Source organism: Notothenia rossii, assembly GCF_949606895.1.
Source record: "Notothenia rossii genome assembly, chromosome: 3".
Taxonomy (NCBI): domain Eukaryota; kingdom Metazoa; phylum Chordata; class Actinopteri; order Perciformes; family Nototheniidae; genus Notothenia; species Notothenia rossii.
Window position 1 is genome coordinate 38,306,612 of NC_136901.1, and position 21,049 is coordinate 38,327,660.

At 42.3% G+C, this 21,049-nt stretch overlaps 1 protein-coding gene across 2 annotated transcripts in view; it reads right to left on the reverse strand.

Annotated features, from left to right (window-relative positions):
* The window catches only part of htr2cl1 (5-hydroxytryptamine (serotonin) receptor 2C, G protein-coupled-like 1), a 181,408-nt gene extending 167,185 nt beyond the window's left edge, over positions 1–14,223 (reverse strand). For both annotated transcript variants that reach the window (XM_079668476.1, XM_079668475.1), the window contains exon 1: positions 13,773–14,223. The gene's annotated coding sequence lies outside the window, so the exon portion shown is untranslated. The remainder of the gene's footprint in view (positions 1–13,772) is intronic.
* Between the last annotated feature and the right edge of the window lie 6,826 nt (positions 14,224–21,049).

The following is a 21,049-nucleotide window of genomic DNA, read 5'->3' on the forward strand; positions in this document are numbered from 1 at the left end:
CGAGACAGCGAGACACAGCGAAACCCAGCCTGAAACCAGCCCGAGGGCACACACACCTGGCTGGGAGTTTGTGTGTGTTTGGCTATTGGCGAACAGTTTTAGTTCCTGGTTTCTCTCACGCAAAGCAGCTAACTCCTTTTGTTGTTTGAGTTTTTGGTTAGTCTTTTGCATGGCGGCCGTGTTTGCATCTTTCTCCAGCACACAACGCTCCTTCTCTTGTTTCAGTGAGCTGCCGTCCAAAGCTGAAGCTGTCAAAGCGTTTGCTGAAGTTTACAATCGGCTTATCTACAAAGTCAACCAAATAAGACACATGTCTCTGTCCCTGAAGCTGTTCCTGCACTGCTGGGAAGTGTGCACAGTCTCCCTGCAGATCTGCCTTGAACACTTCAGGTTTCCTCTGAAAGGAGCGGACAGCTGTCATCAGTTCACAAATTGAATTGTCCTTGCCCTGTAGCTTCAAATTCAGTTCCTTCAGATGCGAAGTGATGTCCACCGAAAAGGCCACATTATCCATCTTTTTCTCATTTTCTAAAAAGAGAGAAAACTGTGTTGCCTTCTGACTTCCCATCTCTGCCAAGAAAGCTGCTACTTCCCTTCTGATGGGCTCCAACGCGCGGCCTTTGCTGAGCCATCTCACATTGTGGTGCAGCAAAAGATCATCAGCATCTGAGGAATTCCCTGAGCATGCTCACCCAACAGGGGGGAGCAGGACAGATTGATGAATGATACAATGGTAAGAGATGAGCTCAGGATTATCTCCTGTCTCTCTCCCTATCACGGCAGGGGCTCCATCTGTGGTTATTGAAACCACTTGTTTTGGCTCTATTCCTCACTTTGTTAACACTTCCTTGATGGCCATGTCCTCTCCTCTTGTACTGGTCTGAAGGAAGGCCAGTACACTTTCTTCTCTTTGTTGAAGAACCTTACATGCATTAACATCTACAGCTAAGCTTACACAGGGTGCCTTATGAGCACGTGGTTGGGCAGTGAATGAACGGGTCAGGGGGATCATATCGGGGTCTGAGACGGCTTATATCTTGTGACCTCAGTTCTGACTTGAGAGGGAATGTTTGGTCAAACACTTTGCGGTTTGTCTCAAAGTGGCGTTTTGGCACTTTTAATGAGCGCCACGGTCTCTGAGCACATGAGACACACTGGTTCTGTGCTCCCAGTGGGCAGGATGAACATGAATGAGTCCACTCAGGGTTAAAAGCTCTGTCCTCACTGTCCACTTTCCTCTTCTTAGAGAACGCCATGTGTTATTATTTGTCTCTCCCTGTCTGCCGCTAACACGCCTGTTGACTCTCCTCTCCCTGTATGGCTAATTATTCTCTTCACTCACTTTCTTCTCCGTCTTCTCTCACTGTCTCCCACTCTCTCGTTTCTTTTTCTGTGTTTCTCTCCCTGACTCTCCCACCGCTCACCTGTCAGCGGCGGTTAAAATAGAATCGCCCCCCTATTAATGTATTGATTATAGGTCCGGGTCCGTATAGGTCGGCGTCCGGGTCCGGGCCGCGGTCCGCTTGTTGCTGAGCTATGCTGTGTTCTATAGGTGTTAGTGCATGTGACAGTCTAACAACTAAGCCAATGCAAGTACTCCTTACTTTCATACATCAACATTTATTTCCACCATGAACCCAGCTGTTTATATCTGACATTCTTGTTCACACACACTCGGTCATGAGTGGTCATCGGATGTATTCACGTCCAGGGGCGCCGTAAGGGGGTGAAAAGTTAGGACGATTCTCAGGACCCGTGACTGACAGGGGCCCAAACAATTTTAGAACATTAAGAAAAAAATGTTTAAGTAACCAATGTGATATCTTTTCATGGGGCCCAAAATCCCTACTCTTCTTCCACGTCAGATTTTCTTCTCACCTCCCTCCCTCCCTCTCTCCACTTCTGTCTTCAGTGACACTCCGACAGAGGATGATTTAAAGGAGATCAAACAGGAAGGAAATGGTCAAATAAGTGCAGTGGGAGAAGTGCATATGAATGAGGAGAGCGAGGGAAATCTACAAGGAGCCATACGAGATGTAACTCACACTCACATATTAGTTCAGAGGACGGGGAGTTATAATGGCACAAAGTGACGCCAGACGATCACCCAGGATTTGAATATCTTGGCAAAGATATCTCATGATTCTCGACATCTTGTTTTTAACTAAAAAGCTAATTGAAGATTTGTATTACTTTATTAAAAATATTAAATACACAATGTGACGAAAATGGCTTCGTCACTGTGGACTGACGGCTTCGGGCTTTGTATATTGCACATGTGTTTTATTTTGAAAAGTGTTCCCCCTCCCGTTTTGTCTGTTGCTCCTGTTCAATCAGGAGAGACGTGATGTATGTAATACATGTTTATTATCGGGTCACATTATATAAATGAAACATAATGATGACAGTTTATAACAAGTGAATGAAATGGTGTTTGGCGATTAGGCCCGGGTTTTGTAGGATGTCATTCGGGAAGGGAAGAACCGTTTCCGATGAACCCCCCCGGGTCTAGACACTGGTGGTGGTGATAAGTGGTTAGGTCCGGTTGGAAGGGAGAAGGTTGGGCTTGGCCCTGAGTTGGAAGCAGGAGGCGAAGGGGTGGAGGAGGGTTGCGCGTTGACACCTGGAAGACAGCTGATGGAAAAGGGGAGAGCATATATAGAGGGATTAACAGGTGCGATGATTAGGCTTGTGAACGGAGGGAAGTGATAGGTTAGCTGAGGAGTGGCGCTCCCTATCATTTAGTGAAGGGAGCGAGTATTGCCATGACGCGCAATACAAAGTGATAGGTCTTCCTGCCTGAACTTGCGCTGAGCTTCATATTATGTTCACCTGGTGCCCTGTGTTGTCTCCTCCCCCCTCACCTGTGTATTTTTGGGTTAATTCGTGTGGGTATTTAGGCTCTGTGTTTCCTGTTTTGGTAGTGTGTGTGAGATCCTGGTAGCTGCTGACTGTGCTCACGTGAACAGCAGATTGAGGCTGTGTCATGTGCCCGTGAGTAATAAATGCCCACACCGGGTTGTATTTTGGACGTTCTGCCTCTGCCTCCTTGCTTGGTCGGGTCGCTCAACGGTCAGCTTCACACACAAACTACATCCTGAAGTGACCGTTAGTTTTAATACCAATCTGAAGCAGCTCCAACTAAAACTGAACATTATGACCTTTGTAGTGGCCAACATCCCCAAAGGTTCGTCTTGTAACTCGACACCTCAAAACGTATTGTTCTTGGCCACATGTAGAGCTTGGGCCTGGGAAGCAGTGTCAGACTCGCAGTACAAAATGTCAACGTTTATTTCCAGCAAACATAAAACAAAATAGGAAAACAATATGTAACATAAACTTAAACAGCATATCCTAATAATCTGTGTTTTACGAAGCATAAAGTTGCGTCTAAGTGTCCGTCACACCAAACCTCCAACTTAAAGCCCCGCCCCCTTCACCTGAGCGAAGCACACCTCTCACTGAAACAGAAAAATGCATTAATAAAGGTTCCGAATAAATCAAAACTAAATAAACTTAAATGCGGCTCCTACAACCTTCATGAAGTCCCATTTGCAACTCATTTGTCTAAAGAAGTCGTATTCCAGTGAGGAAGCAACAAACAGAAGTATTAGATTATATTAAGACTGTCTTATAATTCAATGTGTATTTCTTAAAGGCAGGATTATATCAACAAATATGTTTTAATCTTATTATCTTGTAAAATTGGATTACAAAAGCAAGAAGCTAAAAGACTGAGATTGACTTGATTTTGTATTTTATTAAGACTGCCTGTTGGATAGTCTGAATAACTGAAATGAATTGGTGAGACATTTGATTCCAATAGAAATATATAAAAAGGGACTTGACTTTAGTGAAAACTACTTTATATGGATCATGTTGAATTTATGTCTCGATTCCACTTTGCATAATATCATTTGTCTTACTCTTGTACCTTTACTTAATACTCTCCAGGGGGATATTTAAAGCATTGCTCATAAGAATCTTACATTTTTCAGCATTCACTGTTGCATTCAGCGTACAGATGTAAAAAGCAGAGCTCAGGATAAGACAGGAATTTAAACGAGCTCATGTTGTTTGCTAGGTTATTCCAGATAATTGAGTTATTCCCTCGCTGAGAGATGGGTTATTTTAAATTCAGTACTTTAACAACTTCAAACCAACTGAGAATACTAACGTGTTTAAAGCATTTGAAGTGAATTTTCAATTATGGACAAATTGCATTTCGTTCTCCCTCACCAATGAAATATGTTTACCTGATTGAATATTGTTCATTATTTCAATATTTGAGATTTATTCTCGTTTTCGTATCAATTTAAGATACCACATGTAGTCAGTGAATATGTCCGAATGCCTTTCTTATTCTTTTTTTTCCGTCTCATGTGCTTTTTTAGCTCATCTGATTGTCCAATAGCTTGTATTGGCACACAGCAACCGTAACTTGGACTTAAATGTAAAAGGAAAATGTGTTGCTTCATCCAAGTAAAACCAGGCGCTTGGACGATGAAAAAAGCCGAGCATGAGCAAATTCCTGAAGAGTCTCCAAGATGTTCTCCCCCCCATAACTTTGAAAACGCTGTAATAGCACAACTGTGTCCAAAAAAAGCACCAAGAAAAACATGCTACACATGTATAGACTGATTAATGGCATTAAATAATAGATAGTTTCAGGAATAAACTCGTAATGGTCTTTGGGTGAATTCCATATATTTCTCTATAAATAAGCCTCTCGTGGGTATTATGTAGCAGCTGGTTACACATGCTCTGCCATTAGCTGTTTCCATCTGCTCTGCTGAATATTAACTAACACATGAAAACACTGGGGTAATTACATTTATTCATAGAGATTGGGAATTGGGATTATAATGGATTAAACAGCCCCTAGTGACCTTAATTGCCAGATTGAGTAACAGCTGTAAATTAACAAAACAAAGATGTTTTTCTGTGTTATTCCTAACTTTTTTTCTAGTCTTACACAAATTAAGCTCAGCGCAAGTTCAACCAGGAAGACCGTCTTCACTCATTAATTTGCTAAGTCTATGTTACTACTCTCTCTCCTCTCAATAAGTGATCGGGGGCGTCACTCTCCAGCTTAACCAAAAACAGTTTTTAATTTGTTGCAATGATCTATGTTTATTCCTCAGGGAAGACAGTTAAAACGGGTTTGACAAATTACTTGTTTTATTTTGTAAATCCAAAGATTATATTGTCCCTTTTGTTCTTCAAATTGTATAACACATGGCGTTCAAATTGATAACAGAGCACTAGCTCTATTTTTGCTTTGTTAACTTGAAATGGTGGTACTCGTGATGCTGTTTTTAAAGCTCAATAAACCATTGTGTGTCAGAACTAATCGATTTTATATTTGCGTTCATTGGAAATAATATGTACAATACATTTGATAGAAGGAACAAATCAAGTTAAAGGTGGGGTTGGGTAACTTTGGAGAAACCAGCTCGAGTGCGCTAGAATTTGAAAATACACAACCGGAACAAATCTGCTACTTCCTTACAGAGCCCCTCCTCCAACACACACGAACACCCACATGACCAATGAGGGCACGAGATAAGTTTGTGCACAGATGGAACGCTGACAGGCAGGTAGGCCATCCAGTTATTTTAGCCGGGCCGGCTCAGATGATTGGTCGTGATTTTTACAGTACTACGGCTTCAACAGATGACATCTATTTTATGTATTTATTGTCAAAGCACTTAAAGGCACGGACACACCAGGCCGATTATCTGTGTTGGTGGGCGTCAGGCCGACGATGGGCGTCGACATGCCCTACTCAGATTGGTGTGTCCTGCACCGTCTGGTCTTTTCAGCCAGGGCGATGCCTTTTCAGCTGAAAACCCGGCAATCGGCCAAAGGCTGTCGGTCAAATAAATCACTCTGATTGGCTGTTCAGCTTAGCCAATCAGTGCATGAGAAGTGAAACGGAAGTGAGGGACCCAAACAAACTATTAAGAAGGCGAATCTGAGGTTCCATTTAACTCCAGCTCTCGACACAGGTTCAGGAAAGCCCCGTGAGCTCTTTGCTGCAGAGTGAACATGGAACACGCTATTTGTTGTTTGTTTATATCACGCAGTCTGTTCTTCTTCTCTCGGTTATCACGCAGTCTGTCTTCCGGTTGTTGCCTCTTTTGAATGATGAATACACACTACCGCCCCCTGCTGGTAAGGAGAGTTATTGCCACTCACGCATGCGCAGTTCGTACGTGCTTCTTGGCGGTCGGCTGAAGTCTTTGCGGTGTGTTCCAGTGCGACACATGGCCAAAACGCAGAGACGTGAGGAGACGCAACAGTCTGTGTGAGTTCTTTGGTGTCAGCTTGGTGTGTCCGGGCCTTTAGGTATTCATTGCTATCGCTACCTTTAAATGTATAGACCTAACTCGGCTAGTCTACTTATTTTCAAATGAGATTTGTTTCCCTCTCTCCCGGCGTTTTAACTCTCCTAATCACACCACCACATATTTACTGTTCTCCCCTTCAGATAAAACTTTTTAGATCACAAGAGGTGTAAAGAGTGTTCAGCCGTTCAAGTTCTCTTTGAGGAAATGACTAAATGGAGGCTTTATGTTCGTGCTTTAGCATTCCTGTAGCCTTTGGTCTTCACAGCCTTCAGTACTCCGCTGACGCAAACATCTGAACGAGTCGCACAAAAACAGAACGGTGGTGAGTGAAACAGAAAGGATGCAGAGCGTGGATCAAGGCAAAGAGAAGAACACCTTTAAATACAGTCACTGAAGTCAAGTTTCGATGTATATGCTTGCCTTATTTCTACTCTGTTACTAAGAGGACATGGTGTTTGTTCTCTGCTCGTCTGCGAAAAGCTTTTAGAATACAGACAGCTTTTGTTTCTAGTCTGAAACCTTTGATTTGTTCTGCGAAACATACATTTAAATCCACAATGCGAGGTTATTAATGCAAATGAAAAGAATACATTGTTCAACATAGTTCATACGGAAAAAACATTATATAAGGGGCTAACTATAAACAGCTAATGTACTCATATTTTAAGTTAACGGGATTCACATGAGCACACAAGTTATATAGGAACATGCCATGCCCCCAATTAGGCACAAAAACTATAACAATAAAGTATTAACAAAAAATAAAAAACGTTTTGGAAATGGTCGCATAAGAGGTTGGACGAACAACTACCAAGATGGCGTGTGACAAAACAGAAAATCAATGATGCACAAAAAGAAAGTGAATACATTGATGGACTTCTCCTGAAAGCCCAGGGAATAGACATTACACTTCCCATCACTAAAGGACTTACTGAATTGGGTTAAAATAACGGTGGGCTGAAGCTACAAAATGAACCTTAATGTCCCTGCAGTCACAACAGATGTTTTGTCTTCTCTCTGGAATATTGAGGGATAATTTGATTGAAGTAGGCTACTAAGTCTTGTTTTGTTTGCTGTCCCTCTATACCGTAGCAGGGGTGGGGAACCTCTGGCCCACGGCACGCGAGACCATTTGGTACGGCCTTCGAGGTAATTTATAAACACACGCAAAAAAGAAAAAAGATTAAGAAACCTAGACCGCAAAATAATTAAACAAGCGAGTGCCTGTTTTTCTTGGCCAACGTCAGGGTCCTTGAACACAACACAAGCCTAACGTGTCATCACGTGGTATATGTCTCGTCTGACGAGTGTAGTTCTGACGGAGAGCACCAGAACGCCGCTCCAGCACTTCAGAAATGTCAGTACCCATAGGGAGCCGTACACATGCCGCAGTTTCTGCGTGGCTGTGTCTTTAGTTGAAAGCCCAGTGGCGATCTGTTCATCTGTCATACTGATCATACAGTCAATAACGTTGTTGTTATTAGCATCTGGTTAGCTAGCTATGCTAATGAATATAAGAAGCTTTTTCTACAACCAGTGAGGTAAAGGCACATCTTTATCATTATAGTTATAAAAAAATAAGAGAATAAAGTAAACAGGTATAAAATACTATATGACAGTAAAAAAAAGTTGTTATTAATAAACAAGAATAGAGTTTGAAAGGGAAGTGATTTGTAAAATATCCATAAAGAAAAATCTGCTTCCAGTTCTGTTTCATATGGATGTTGAGAGATGTATCCATAGATCTCCTCATGTTGCTCTCAAAGTGCACCAGAAAAAATCTTCCTGGGGGAGCATGCCCCCCGGACCCCCTAGAGGAGGTTAGGTCCCCCCCCCACTTAAATCATGTCCACATGGATAGGATACTAAATACATTTGCACACATCTTGTGTCCATATCTTTCTGTTTTGGTGGTCATGCCACACCGTGCACGTGCATGCATGCGCGAGTCATGGTAAGATATCTGGATTAAGCGGTTGCTTTTTCTTTGCACAGCATGAAAGAAAGGCGAAATGAATGGGCTGTGATTTTAGTATTTTTAAGCAGAGGTCAATCATTTGCACGGCCCTCGGAGGATGTTGAAAAATTGAAATGGCCCTTGAGAGGAAAAAGGCTCCCCACCCCTGCTCTATAGGGAGGCTTAAATCCAGGTTAAGCAGAAAGGGCTGACCCAACATCTCTGTATCCGATGTCCAGCTTTACGAATCCTTTCATTTGTATCGTTCCATAACTCCCTCTCCCATCTATGTATTTAAATCTCCCTGACCCGTCCTGACCACATTAAAGCACACAATCCCATTCTTTAAATCCCCCTCTGGATCCTATAAATCCAACTTGAAATGTAATGGTTTCATACAAGAGGAAAGCCAATCTAGCTCTCCTATAGAGTACTCCGCTCACTTGACAAGTAATAGATATCATTACAGAGAACTAGAGAAAGTTTCGTCATGACCGAAAGAACGAGATCGCGGATACAAGCGGCCAAGGTGGGTTTTCTCCGCAGGGTGGCTGGTGTCTCCCTTAGGGATAAGGTGAGAAGTTCAGTCATCCGGGAGGGACTCAGAGTTGAACCGCTCCTCCTTCGCGTCGAAAGGAGCCAGTTGAGGTGGTTCGGGCACCTAGTTAGGATGCCACCTGGGCGCCTCCCTAGGGAAGTGTTCCAGGCACGTCCAGCTGGGAAGAGACCGAGGGGTAGACCTAGGACCAGGTGGAGGGATTATATCTCTTCTCTGGCCTGGGTGCGCCTTGGGATCCCCCAGTCAGAGCTGGTTGATGAGGGGAAAGGAACGTTTGGGGCTCTCTGCTGGAACTGCTACCTCCACGACCCGACCACGGATAAGCGGGAGAAGATGGATGGATGGATAGAGACAGTTTCCTAAAAGAACCGAATGAATATAATCTCCTCTTGTTCGCTAATCAACATTTAAAGAGCTTTCCTGATTTAAAACACCCCTCCTTTTCCTTTTTTTTTTTTTACTGCAGGCAATGGTTGGTTCCTGCTAACTCATAAAAGATAGATACTTTTGATACCACCCCCAAATGTCAGAAGGTTACACACAAGGAACAGGTAAAAAGACACTTTGAGAGAAGTTGAGTTTTCTGTGACAATGGCTTTTAAATGCAAGTGAAGGATCTTGAGGGGCTTTCAAAAGATGGACGACCCTTCATTTTCGACTCATTTAGGATTCCAGTCAGTCTTTTTGAGGCAGTGGTAGCTGGATAATCCCAGTTTACACACAGAGCCACACACGCCCCCTCCACCATGACGAAAATATGTAATCAGAGTCAAGGAGCCTCCATTATCGCTGCTTTCCATTTGGAGCATTAATTGGCAATTGATGAAGTTTGTCTACCGCCTCCCCGACACACTGGACGTTAAATCTCTGATCACTCAGCCCACCTCCTCCTCCTCCTCTTCCTCCTCCTCCTCCTCAGACAGGTCTCAGATCTACAGAGAAGGGGCGGGAATGGCGGGTGTTGTTGTTTCACATGCTGATTGTCGCTTTAATCTTTTGGGTCTCGGTCCAGGAGAGACTGAGGCAATTCAGCCGAATGAAATTCTCTTCTGCTGAATGACTGAATCAAGAGCTGCCATCGGGAAACACACACACACACACACACACACACACACACACACACACACACACACACACACACACACACACACACACACACACACACACACACACACACACACCCCCCCACACACACACACACACACACACACACACACACACACACACACACACACACACACACACACACACACACACACACACACACACACACACACACACACACACACACACACACACACACGTGTGGGGGAAAGCTGAATGAATCTGATTTGTAAGGGAACAATGCGAGAGTGCTTTCACGCAATAACTATTCACGGTGGTAAGATTCATCGAGATATTTTTGGCAGGGATACAAAGAACAGCAGGTGAGTCTCGTGTCTAAAAATAAAGGCAATACAATATAAAGAAACTTGTCTTTTTAGTGAGTTTGATAAGTTGTGATGTTTGTGCTTCAGAACTCTTTAAATCTCGTCCATCCTGAACATGGTTTATGTAGAGTACTCTCTCGAAGGTTAAGCAAAACCTGCCCTTTATGTCAAACATGATGTTCAGCAACACAATAACTGTGGTTTGCATGTGTTTTACATCTCATCTCACATCCTCCAGGCCATTGACCTTTCCACAGAGAGGACACATTGACTGAAGCCATTGAAAGAATCCAAGACAAAAATCGAATTGGTCCTCACAAGGATACAAGAGTGCACACAGCTGTGTCTAAGCAGCAGGCGGACGCATAGACAACACACCCTTACGGCCCGTCTACATTACAGGCATCAAATAATCTTGAAGCTGGGTGTGTCTGAAGCTTGGCGATTTTTTGCGAGCAACGCGACCAACAACCAATCACATGAATCTCCCGCCCCCGACATACAAAGCAATAGCAATGTTAAAACGAAGTAAACTGGATATAAACTCTCCAAACAGGCGAAAAACCTAACAGTTTCCCCCACTGTCTCTGCCACCTCCCTCCATGCCTGGTTCCTCCGGTTTGTATCCCGGTAAATAGTTCCGCTCGTAAAGAACCGGGTGATTTGCTACCGTAATATCTCGTTTGGAATATGAGGAAATGAACTGCGGTCTGGCTCTCCCAGCTTGCACGCGGTTTGATTGGCTGCGCTTGTACTGGCGGGATTTGCATAAACGGGATTTGATTGGCTGATGCTAAGCATCGAGCCTCAAAAGTTGGACATTGTTCAACTTTTGATGCCGATAGATGCTCGTGATGCTTGCAAAGCCATGCCATGCTCCCCACAATGCAGTTCGGCGAAGATTAAAAATCTTCTACGTCACCTCATTCAAGTGAATGGGTGAAGCGTTGAAAGCATTTTTTTCGATGCCTGTAGTGTAGACGGGCCAGTGTCCTGAATGCATGCTTTCGTGCTGTGATGTACACACACGTTTTTTTCCTTGTACAATGTGAGGGTCTAAGGACAGAGGGGGTCGTCTTCTCATACTGATATTCTGTACAAACTGTGCTTTTGTATTTGTTGTAAAGTGTCCTTACTGTAAAGTCTTTTTACTGTATGTAGGCCTACAGCACTTTGGCTCGACCAAAAATCATTTTAAAAATGTGTTATATAAATAAAACTTGATTTGATTTATTTCATTCCCTGAATTACCAGGCTCGCCCTTGAAATCTATTTTCTTCTCGTATTGCGGCTCTTCTGATCTCATCCTCTACAGTTATTGTCCTCTCCAGCATGTGCAGCCAATCGGAGAGCCAGACTTTCTTATTCTTCTTTTCTATTTCAGGAGGGGAGAAAAGAAACAGTTTGCGGCGGTATCTCAAGCCCGCTGATCCACTCTGATTAATTGTGTAAATCAAATGATGGGTGCAATTGATGGATGTGGCATTTTCAAAAGAGTCACCCTGAGGGAACAATGGAGACCATCCCCACGTGAGACAGACAGGCTTGTTTATGTATACATCTGACCGTCTGTGTGTGCCTTTAAATTCTCCTCTAGCATCCCTCAGGTCAAGGAGCTTTCCATTTGACAGAAAAACAAACAGCCGTTCACACAAATCAACCTGCAGCTTTTCTCCATTATCCATCTGTCTTCAAATGGCCGTTCTGGCATCATGAGCATGGAAAGTGAGAGGAGGGATATCGAACGAGAACGATGGAGCTGAGTGATTGTTGGCAAGTCATCTCAGACAGCCATGACTGTCAATGATTCAGCTTTTAGTGAATGGGTAAGGTATAGTAGAACATGGTGATGAATGAAATGATTTGCCAAGCGGAGCTCTGCTTAAAACAACAAATAAATACAATGAAATGGCCAGTTTCCTGTTGAAAATACGTATAACTCAAAACAAAATTAAATTGTAGAAATGGATCAAGCAGAGAAACCCTTTAATGCTTTAATAAAACCCTCAATGTCAGCTGTACCAAACCAACAACAAGAGGCAAGACGGGGGTACGATGTGGAAAATAGAGATCGTTTTACTTTCCATTTTTTATTTGAGCAGACGGAGAGAAGAAGAGGGGGATTGAAATTAGATATGATAAATGACAAACCGGAGACTAATGCCTTCAAATGAGGCTTCACGACCTGTCCAACAACCTGCATGCAGATTAGTTTGAATGTAAAACTGCCTTGAGTGGTGTTAAATACAACAGGGTCTGGTGCATATCAGCTGGTACCAAATGCCTCAAAGCTGACACGTGTCACAGTTTGACATCACATCAGATGAGCCAAGCAGCATTGGCTACTAAAATAATTTGAAAACAATGCAGTGCCAGGCAGTTTTTTCGGATTAAATTGCCTTCACTTGTGGCTGTATCTCTAGGGGATGTCACTAAAGGAATAGGCGTTTTGATTATGTTGTTGAAGGCGGAGGAGAAAGGGGAAAAGGAAGCAGGTCCTAAAATGTCCCACGAGCTCTAATCCTCCTTGGAGACAGGTGGATTAGCGAAACGGTTATTGAATACGCACGTGCGCGCGCACACACACACACACACACACACACACACACACACACACACACACACACACACACATACACACACACACACACAAACAAGCAATAGATGATTTTATTGTCAGACTGGTGCAGGTGTGTGCAGCTGAACCCATCTGAGCATGGTGCGGAAAAGCTTCAGAGGGATGGAAACAACCACACCCTCTGAATGAGACCCTCAGAAATATCTACCGCCCCTCCCAAAGTGATTTGGTCCATTGATGATGCTCAAAATTATGTTAATTATTAATATAAACAAAGACGAAATATCTGAATGATGCGTACATCTCTATTGCGTTTAGCACATATCATCCAGAATACCTGAAGGAATTTTCCAGACAAGATTTCCACCAGCTTGGATTTATTTTTTGAATCAATAAGTGCATTCCTGAAGCAAAAAATGTACATTTAAAAAAAAAAAACGACTAAATGACTTAATAAGGACATTTTTGGCGGAGAATCAGACGGTGCGATGCGTAAAAACGCAGCTCTCGCAACAACCCCGAGAGCTTCATCCACCTGTAAATCTAACTACCAATAGTGTCAAGTTTCACATTTTAACATATTGTGTGTTTCTTCAAGATAATGTTGCACACGTGCACACCTCGGGGCTGCAACAGCTTGTTGAGCGTCTCTTTAACCAAAATTCCGTCTAAATATCGATGTAATGATTCTAATTCGGTGCCTTTAAAGTTCCACCTTATCCAAATGTGTTAAGCTTTAAGCATTTCTTACCGTCAATAACTTTCACCCTTAAAATTCAGCACAAACCGAGCTAACCTTCTTTTCGCTGACCGTCCATGTCCAAGAAGCAAGGACGCACCACACACCACATAGCAGTACATCTGGATTTGTTTTAGCGAAAAATGGTTCACTCACCGGTGAAAACATCCGCTAGTCTCTTCTGCGTCCTGGCAGGTTGTGATGTCCCTCTGTGTAAAGCTACATCCTTCCTCTCTGTCCGCGCTGGCTACAGTATGTCCATGACCTCTCGTTGGTCTGAGGAACGAGTCTCCACTTCTGTTTTATCTTCTGCGCGCATAGACGGACAGTGAGTGTGTGTTCAGTCCACCTCGGGTCTGGTTTTCCTTCAGTTTTTCCCGTAAACAGCGGCGAAGGACCGGCGAGGACGCACTGGACACATTATGTGGTTCATTTTGGTTCGTGCGCACCGAGACACGTGCGTTCTCCAGTTAAAAAAGGAGACACGATGACAATAAATCCTTCTTTAAACTCCCGGAAACGGAGACAGTTTTGTTTTATAATGGGATTTTCAGAGATCCGTCGCCTTTGAAGAAAGTTTAGTCCGTAGAGGAGGAGAAAGAAGCGACTCCTGACTGACTGAGAGGAGAGAGGAGAGGGAGGGACAGAGAAAGAGAGAGAGAGAGAGAGAGAGAGAGAGAGAGAGAGAGAGAGAGAGAGAGAGAGAGAGAGAGAGAGAGAGAGAGGAGGGGGAGGTAGAGTCCGACTCGCTTCGCCGACCACAAGTCAACTTCTGGTCCCACACATTGTGAAGTCTCAACAAGTCTGAAATTCAAACAAGCTCGTGCAAAATGTTGAATTACAAACAACCCCTCTGCTGTGTGGAAATACAAACCAGCTGCTCAGTAGCCAGATGGCAATATTTGGAACTCTGCTTATATATGTATTTATTTATGCTGATGGAGTGAGGTGTCGTCTGCAAATCGGAGATCTTTGATGGTTACAATGTACAAAAGATTCATTTAAGTTGCAGTTTTCATTTGACTCGATTAAAGTCACTAAGGAAAGTGAAAGGTATGTTTTTTGATTCATTGATGTCTAACAAGGAGCCAAGTCTCTGCAGGTTTTAAGACTGGCCATTGCAAGTATGTGTGTGTCCTTCCCCCTCACTTAAAGACGTGTTAACTAGTGCATGGACTCTAAATGGAAATAGAAAGTTGACTCAATTCAACGCTGCTCTTAGTAGTTGCACCATTATAACACTTCATGTATAGCTCGTATTGATCACAGTGCCTTAGCCAAACCCGAGAGCTAATCTTAACCTCGGGGTGTCCAATCATTGCCCAAAGAAAAAGTTTTAAAATATTGATTATTTCTCCTTTCACTTCCATTGAATGTGCCCAACACCTCTTCCAAAGACTGTGAGAGCGTGAACTACACTGTTTGATACACTACAATACCACCATGTTCTTGTTCCATTACAGTGAAATGATGGCAATCAGTTAATTGTCCGCTTTCCACTCATCATATTTCTATTAACAGGACTCTTAAACTGAAGAAGCTAAAATGATTTCCGCCATAAGGGTATTAATTGCACCTGTGTTCTTCCTACTGTCAAAACATTGTGAAAAGTTGAACATTATATTATTTTCCTATGCATGTCAATGCCAACATGGGACCATTGTTTCAGGGGCGGTTCTAGGGGGGGGGGGGCAGGGGGGCCAGTGCCCCCCTAACATGATCAAAAACAAAATAAAACGTGTCCCCACAAAGGCAGTATTCTCACATATACATTTTCAACTGTAAAACAACTGTATCTTTATAATTAGTTATCCTTTATTGCCTCTATTTATACCGCGCATTACACACACTTGCATCCGTGACGGAAAAGGAGGATTTGCTGTGTCTCCCCTCACTTCCCCTCTCACTCTGTGACACTTTCTCCTCCTCTGTACCCGCGCCATGGATCAGATCTGGCCTTTTAAACCCTCCGTCACGCTGCTTTGGTTCAACTCTTTATCCTGAGACACTCTACTCTATAGGCCTGTGAAGAAAGTCTCTTCATTACTACAAGTGTCAGAAGGGGGCGGGGCTTTGCAGCATTATTTGAGGATTCAATCCATCAATGCTTTATGTTAACAGTGTCAGAGCTTTTCTTCATTTCATTAGTCTGAAAACATCATCACGTATAGCTCTTTATCAGAGATATGTCACATGTACACATAACCATTCACTTTGTTATTCTCGTTAATCTTTGCATCTGGTAGTAAATTATATATCCGCTTCTTTTAAAATGCAAGAATAATGCCATTTTTTATAAATCTCAAATGCTGTAATGCATAATGAAAACATTACAAGCCTCATGTCTAGTATTTGTCCCATAACAATGGACGAAATGTCAACATCTCACTGGAATAGTGATACAAAATGTCACACACATGCTGTATAATACATCACACTGCAGCACTTTCCTCAGGGATAATAAAGTCCCCATGTCTCTGACACATGCTGCTCATACTGTATTCATGTCATACATAAAAACCTGGAATATTAAAGTCTATATAGGACTCAATGCTGTTCGAAACCTAGTTTGACAACAGAAAGACATGATCTAATCAATGCAGCAGAACAATAGGATGACAGTATGTGAATCGCACCAGTTACTGTAGCACAAAGTGTATTTGTAATCATAACCAAGTATTAAAACACAAGATGAATGGAGACACTGTGTTGGCAGAAGTGCAATTTTATTCTAAGCCCTTTTCCATTTTGAAGAGTCAGTTATTTTTTTTAAATCAATAGAGATTTGTTGCCAAAAGGGAAGCCAGTAGACAGATCGTAAATATAGTTTCGTCTTGCACTACTCTAGCTGCTGGAATTTATAATCATCAGACCTGCCTGTAGTATTATATGAGATAAGAAAAGTAAACACATTATAAAAAGGTCTCAATGACTTTGAGGCGGTTCCAGGGCCGGTTCGGAGCTGGAGCTTGAAAAGCACCGGTTTTTTCCTGTTCACACCGCAGCGGAGCCGCCTCCAAGCTCCGGAGTCCGGTTCGTTGCAAGCACCAACACGTTGTCGGTCTAGAAAGCAAGCACCGCATACGTCTCGCTTAAGAATCCGTTTTAATGTTATACCATAGTAATTAATGCTGAAAACCTGGGTATTAAGTTATGCTAACAACAGCTAGCTCTAACGCCATCGAATAGGACGTATATTTTCTTTCTTTCTCCTACGGAATCGTTGTTGAAGTTGATGATGATTGTAAAGAACTTTTGAATGTAGCATGTAGGGAGGTCAAGGGAGAGCTGCAAAATCTTCTGAAAGAAAACTCAGAAATCCTAAATTCAGATCAGCTGTTCTATAAAAATGTTGTCACCCAAAAATTGGACATGTAGAGATGAGAGACATTGGTGAAGTTAAAGCTGTTCAGGAAATATAACTGTTTTTAAGCAGGTTTTGTTGGTGCATAGTGATGATAGGGAGCTGGATAGAAGCATAGCAGTTAACAATATTGAGCATACCCCAAAAACTTCTTCTGATGACAAGTTTGCTAACTGGCAAGCTTCCTCGAATTGTTCTCTATTTATTTATGACCATAAACTCCATCAAAGGGTACATCTAGCACGTGTAGATAACTGTAAGGGATGGTGAGTTTCAAGTAGAAAAGCCCCCTGACACTGATAACCGTGTGAGACTGCCTTTTTTTAGCTTGTAGGCTTCACACACACTTCCTGCTCTCTTTGTGTTTCCTTATCACCGGGCGTCAGAAAAACACTGCCTAAGCAAAAAGTGTGTACTTCAAGAAATGTTTGCCCAATAAAACCTGTAATCTACAATCTGTTAACTTCCCCAGGGTAAATAGAAAAAGGGTGCAGGCATAATGCTGTCACCACAAGAGCTGCTTTAATAAATGTTCCACAGATCTAAATGAAATATTCACAGCAATGCATGCAATGTTCTATATACACGACAAAAACTCGATATCTTGCCAATTATATTTGTCTAATATCTAGACAATGTCTTTACACTTGCTATAAGACATAATAACATAACATAACATAACATAATAACATATCAAATAATCTTATATTGAGTTGTATCTCAGATGAAACACATGTTTTTTTACAGATTTATTAGAAAATCACCAACTACTGTAATATCAGAAAACAGAACACTTTTGAGCATTGACGCTAATATTGTAACACAACCATTCCTGATTCTGGTCAAATATACTTCAAAATTAGCTAATTACAAGATCTGATTTATCTAAATAACCCATCTTATTTCAAGAAATCTTACCAAGCAAATTTCCACCTGTTCTATTGGTTGTTTTTTGTACTTATTTCAAGTGAAAACCGCTTATTACCGTTATTGTTTAAATTGTTTTTGGAGCAGCATGTCTTCCAGTGTAAGCGTTCATTTCCAATATCTGCGACCATGTACCATGCATCCACACGTTTATGCATTCACACAAGCTCAGAAATACTTGACAGTCATGCACAATGTTAGCCTATAGCAGTAGAGAACCTGTTTAGACCAGTTGTCAAAATCTCACAATCGTTGACTCTCATTTAACAACGTTACAAATTCCCTTATCTTTGGTGACCCTGGTGCAAATTGATCAGGTGAATCTCCATCAGAATAGCAGTGGGACCCTCTTAAGCCCTCATCATTTTAATTTCCCCATGGACCCCAGCTAACCTTATCCCCTTCTGTTCCATGACTCGTCCTTTACGTGACAGAAGGTCAGACTGGCTCTCCTGAATGCCATGGATAATATAGAGAGCCTGCAGTCCATTTGTTTCTTTAGAAATTTCAAATGCTTAAACTTTTACCAGCATTTTTGCCATTGAGGGTTTAACCGTTCTGTTTTTTGACATTTTCCCTAGAACTACATCTACCTGCTGTGAAAGTACTCCACCATTGAAGCCAAGACAAGTCGAACAGGCTAAATTATAGGCTGAAAGCTCTGAAATGCCCCTATGTTATTACATTCCAAAAAAAAGTGTGTCGGAAGTATCTCCAAATAAATGCATAAAAGGTAATGTGCAAAGAAAGAATAATTTAGCACGTGTCCAAAATACACTGAACAAAAATATAAACGCAACACTTTTGTTTTTGCTCCCATTTTTCATGAGATGAACTCAAAGATCTAAAACATTTTCTATATACACAAAATAACCATTTCTCTCAAATATTGTTCACAAATCTGAAAAAATCTGTGATAGTGAGCACTTCTCCTTTGCCGAGATAATCCATTCCACCTCACAGGTGTGGCATATCAAGATGCTGATTAGACAGCATGATTATTGCACAGGTGTGCCTTAGGCTGGCCACAATAAAAGTCCACTCTGAAACGGGCAGTTTTGCTTTATTGGGGGGGTCTGGGGGGGTCCGAAAACCAGTGAGGTTTAACCCTAACCCTAACATGTCACCCACTGACACATTAAAACATGTTTAAGGATTTAACCCTAACCCTAACCCTAACATATCAGTGGGTGACATGTTAGGATTAAACCTGACTGGTTTTCGGACCCCCCCAATAAAGCAAAACTGCACGTTTCAGAGTGGCCTTTTATTGTGGCCAGCCTAAGGCACACCTGTGCAATAATCATGCTGTCTAATCAGCATCTTGATATGCCACACCTGTGAGTTGGGATGGATTATCTCGGCAGATTTTTTCAGATTTGTGAACAATATTTGAGAGAAATGGTTATTTTGTGTATATAGAAAATGTTTTAGATCTTTGAGTTCATCTCATGAAAAATGGGAGCAAAAGTGTTGCGTTTATATTTTTGTTCAGTGTATATCTGCAAGACACGTTCATCTTGAACGACAGCTAACATTCAATAGAAATGCAGTAAGAGCATTACACATTTATACGGTCCAATCAATATTTACATACACTTAGTATTATAAATGCATGTGAGTGGGGTGACCAGGGGTACATTTTTCATATAGAGCACATTTTATGTTATCATGTTAAAGCGTGTTTTCATTCAGACTTCTCATGTTTAAATGATGACTGTGAGGTTGTTAAAAGGAGGGAAAAGTCGACTGATTTCTTGATCAAGAACACACTTTGACGTTGCTTCCCATTGAAAATGCTTGGGGAGTGTCAGCATTGGACTTGGTTGGAAATGGTAGTTAAATAAAAGATCGTTTTGCCCATGTGACGTAGGGTGGAGGAATGTGACATCCATGACATTTTTTAGTAAAAGCAGCATATGTCAGAACTCAGGAGAAGTACTCTTGTCCTTTAACCCTTGCATGGTGTTCGGTTCTGTGGGACCCGTTAAATTCATTATTTAGCAAACGTTTTTCAAACTCACACTCAATGGCCTTGGCTCATTTTCTGTGAAGAACATATATCAGAACACATTTTCAATGACCACCCACTGTCCACCCTCCCCCCCCCCCCCCCCCCCCCCCCCCCCACACACACACACACACACACACACACACACACACACACACACACACACGGAGCGAACAGTGACAAGTGCGCACAGGGACGAGGAGAAGCAAAGGGAAGGGTGTGCTCCAAAAGCCAATGAGAGCTGACAAGTCTCCCCACAGGCTTTCAGCAGCCCAACTCAAAACAGCAGTGCATGTGCGTGCATGCATGTGTGTCTGCTCTCACATTCCTGCATTACGTCTTGCGGGAGCCAATCTTTATTTTTTTCACACTCTATCCCAGCTGCAAATTTGGGGCGAGACACAATAAATAAAGCTTCGTCAGTTTGGGTCCTTATCACAGCTGATCAAGATGGCCAAACGATTCTCTGCTCAGAGGGCCTTGCAGATGATTCTGGAAGAGCAGGAACCATTTCATGATGATGAAGAGGAAGAGGTTTCAGAATGTGAGGATCACATTTCTGAGAATTCTGAGTCCGACAGTGACTTTGAAGAAGAGGCTGAGATTGAGCATCAGCTATAGTTACAAAAGAAAACGAGCCACAGGACCAGCCGGTCAGCGGGCAAAAAAACAAGTAGCACTTTAATTCATGAATGTGATCTAATCAATGTAAAAGTTTATATCGCTTGTAATTGAGATGAAGTAAACATCTGTTGAGTATTTTAACATACAATAGTTTGATTGTGTTGAATTGAAGCCCAAAAAGGCAGCGGGTCCACCAGACCCACGAACACTGGCTGAGTAACCAACATGTGAACACCACACAAGGGGTTAAACAATACACAATTTGAATCATCCAAAGACACCTGCAGACACCTAGACCGCATCTATTTTCAGCAACATTTCTAAACGTGACCGTAACTGTGATCGGTTCAAAAATTCCCCCGCAAGCAAACCACTGTAAACAAGTAATTAACCGAAGACAGGAAGCGGAGAAAGTAACGGAGGAACAAAAGCAAGATTACAGAGCTGTGTCAAAACGAAAGTGAGCCCCAAAGCGATGTAAGGAAATAACCAAAGTGAACAAAAGAA